The following is a 3,918-nucleotide window of genomic DNA, read 5'->3' on the forward strand; positions in this document are numbered from 1 at the left end:
CACTTGAGCCTAAGTCCTGTTAACTGTAGCTTAGCTCCCTAAACAATATGCCCTTTGTTTTTCCAGCTTGCGAGTCCATGTAAGAAACAATGGTTCTATAACTAAGGAGGAAAGGGGAAAGCATGAGAAAGTGGCAAAGCTGGAAACTCCACCTGGGCAGGACCCTCCAAGGGTAGACTCCATGGAGCATTGGCGACTGGTTCCGAGCATCACGGGAGCCAAGTAGTATTGTCATCCTTTTGCCCAGTTGTGTTTTCTACAAGAATGCTATCAAATATATTTTCCAGATGAGAGAGACCGCTTCCAAGGGAAGTGCCTTTTCTCTTTGGCCTTCAACTCACTGCAGAGGCTACGAGAAATGGCATCCATCGTCTAGCCATGAAGACAAGAGGACTTGCTGTAATGATGCAGCAGGAAAATGGAAATAGTCCAAGTTCTGAAGTTCATGGTTAGAATAGCTGTGAGTTGCTATGGACAGCCTACCAATAGGCTTCTTACTATGTAGTAAGAAACTCCCTTGCTGAGACCAGTGTTCTTGGGTTTCTGATATAATCAATCAAATACACTCTTGTATGATTGAGCAAACTTTCATAATCCCACTTCCATGCCACATGGACCACTGCAAAATCATTTCCCTACTGCCACTGATTCTGCTCTCCTGTCTCTTCCGCATAGCACGTGGCTGCCAGGGTGTTATTTTAAGATAAATATCCAACTATTCACAGGCCTGCTTATAGCTTTTGTGGGCTCTTTTGTGCACTGGGAATAAAATCCGAAAATCCTACCATGGTATGGGATGTCATGGGCTTTGCAAATCACTCTGAACTCATCTTTCATTGCCTTCCTCTCTGTGAACAAGAGGACAGTTCAGTAAGAAACAAATCAAAGCCTCCTGTAATTTCTATTAAGAAACTGGACCTTTAGATCCATTGGCAAATAGATATATACATTTACACACACAGTGAACTATTGCTCAACCACAAAGAAGAGTAATATCCCGTCATTTGCACCAAGATGACTGAACCTGAAGAATACTGCACTAGGGCTGGAGGGATGGCTTAGTGGTTAACAGCATGGGCTGCCCTGTCAGAGGACCTGGGTTTAATTCCCAACACCCATTTAGCTGCTCACAATCATCTCTAACTTCAGTCCGGGGGATCTAATGCTGTCATCTGGCCTCTGTGGGCAACAGGCTTACACTCGGTGCATGGACAAACATGTGGGCAAAACACCTACACACATAAAGTTAAAATAAATTAATCAGTTAAATAAATAAGAACAGCACAGTGCTTGATCACCACACTTATTGCAATATTTCATGCACAGAAAACCAAATCCTGAATGATGTCACTGATGGGCAAAATCTAAAAAAGTTGAACTCACAAAGGTAAAAAGTAAGAATGGTGGTCTCTAGGTGCTGAGGAGGGGCAAGAACTACAGTTTGGAGAATAATCATCGAAATATAATTCAAGGTAGGGTTCAGTGAGATATTTTTTGCTTTTCAGTACTTTCGGTATTTGGGATTGAACCTAGGACCTCACACATGCTAGGCAAGAGTTCTATTATTGAGCTACAATACCACTCTGAGGCAGGAAAATTGTAAATTCAAGACTGGTCTGGATGTCATAACAAGTACCAGACAACCATTCTAACCACACACACACACACACACACACACACACACATGCACACGCACACGCACACACGCACAAACACCAAGCAAAATAGACGAATAATTTCTAGTGTTAACTTCAGCACAGGAGAGTGAGTGTAGTTGATATAGCCTAGTATAATTTTGTAAATATCCAACAGAGATGAGCTTGAAGGCTGTAGTCACTGGAATTGATGAAAGTACAAGGAGACAGAATGGCGTACCACTCTGATTTGATCGCTTTACGTTATAAATCGTCATGCTGTATTCTGTACACAGATACAAGCACGTATTGGTTAAAAAGGAAGGCAGCTATGCTCACCACTATACGACCAACGCGTATTGGTTAAAAAGGAAAAGACAATGATCAATCATTCAAATGGGGAAACTGTCACATTTCTTATGAAATTGAACCATGGAGTATTCTAATATTGTCCAGTCCAGAAGTTTCTGGATCATATTTCAGCTGCCCTTCTGTCTGGTCTGTCTGCTTTCTATTTCTTCCTTTAGACTCTAGGAATCACAGTTAAGTCTGAGGAAGGTTTTTCCTTCTTGTACCTGACACTTTGGGTGCCTGATACATGTGTGTGTGGACCTTTTGATAAAGAAAAACTGTTCGGTATTTTATTTTCAAAACTAAAGCATTTAAGAGCTGCAACAGAATAATTACTGATCGAACTTTATTGTGTTATCCTCTCTACTTCTCCCTGCATTGTAAATATTTTTAAATAATTTATTTTTATTTTTATGTGTACTAGCTTTTTGCCTGCATGCATGTCTGTGTGAGGATGCCAGATTCCCTGGAACTGGAGTTACAGACAGTTGTGAGCTGCTATGTAGGTGTTGGGAATTGAACCCAGATCCTTTCAGAAAAGCAGTCAGTGCTCTTAACCACTGAGCTATCTCTCCAGCTTCAACCATAGTCAATAATTTCAAAGAATCTTACATTAACATTTAATGTACAAAAGAGATCACTTCCAGAGTTTAAAATTTGCCAAGCATCCCTCCAGTATTTTGCTTCCTCTCTGAGAGCCACTTCTAAGAAATCTGTGGTGGATGATTTGCAGGTGAGCACGTGAGTTTTGAGGCAGTCACAGCTGTCTTCGAGAAAATGATGTTTACCTGAATCCCAAATAGACCCCCTTGTAACTACAAGAGAGAACGAGACCACCATTAATTCCATAAAAGTATTTTTAGCCTTTTAATCTCATCTGGTGCCTTTTCCAATCATTGCAAGTAAGTTTCTGGTTGTCTGCATCACACCGACATATGCTGCAGATTCTGCTAGACGGGTGCTGGGGGCTAGGTTTCCATCCTCTGGGTCTTCAAGACGTGAGCAAACTGTTTAAGCAAAATTAAGATACCTACAGGCAAAACTTGACAAAGCGTCGCGCACTGAGCTCCATAATAGATTGAGAATTTTTTAATATCGTGACACTCTCCATCTTCACCTACCTGTCAGCTCCACATCAGTTGTTATTAATTTAGCACCAGAGAGCCGGGCAAGAGCTGCAAGCTAGCAAGCACACACAAATCAGCAGCGGAGGTGGCAAAGCCTCCTCGGAGATTCTTGTTCACAAACTTTATGGGAATTTGAAAAATGCCCCTCACTTTGCAGGATGCTTGATGGGAAATCAAATAAAGGTTGGAAACACAAGTTTCAGTTGCCGCGTTTCAAAGCCGAGCCAGCTTTAAGACACGAGCAGGCAGGTCGTCTGTGGAATTCTGAGCATCCACGCAGGTACACAGACCTGTCTTTCGGACTCCTATCAGCCTTACTCCTCTTTAATTAAAAGTCCCATTCCCAGCACTAGCTGGTTCTAAGACACAGACATTCAGGTGCTACCAAGCTGGACAAGTGCGACGAGTGGCAAAGAAATGAATCTACTGTCCTGAAACCGGTTTCCACGGGGCTAAGGACCACTTTGGGCCCTGCTATTGCTTAAACACAGATTGTGTCCCCCCCCCTCAAAATGTTCATGTATTAAAGAGTGGTACTGCTTAGAGGCAGGATAATTTTTAAGGGTGGAGTCTAAATCAGGTCCGTTGGCACACACCTGTAATCTCAGCATTTAAGGGAGGAGTGGGTTGGTTCTCTCCACCCACCTTGGTGTTGGTAGAAGGTATCGAACTCAAGTCACCAGCCTCCTGAGGCAAGCCTTTTATCCACCAAGTCATCTCACAGGCCCCATGACCTAGAGAATCTTTCATTCTTTTTAGAGACTACTTTCTGGGTGACTACCTGAAAATCAGTTTCTTCACCCTTC

This window comes from Microtus oregoni, unplaced genomic scaffold, assembly GCF_018167655.1.
Source record: "Microtus oregoni isolate MIOR12 unplaced genomic scaffold, Mior012 000042F_ref0000377, whole genome shotgun sequence".
In the NCBI taxonomy this organism is placed as follows: domain Eukaryota; kingdom Metazoa; phylum Chordata; class Mammalia; order Rodentia; family Cricetidae; genus Microtus; species Microtus oregoni.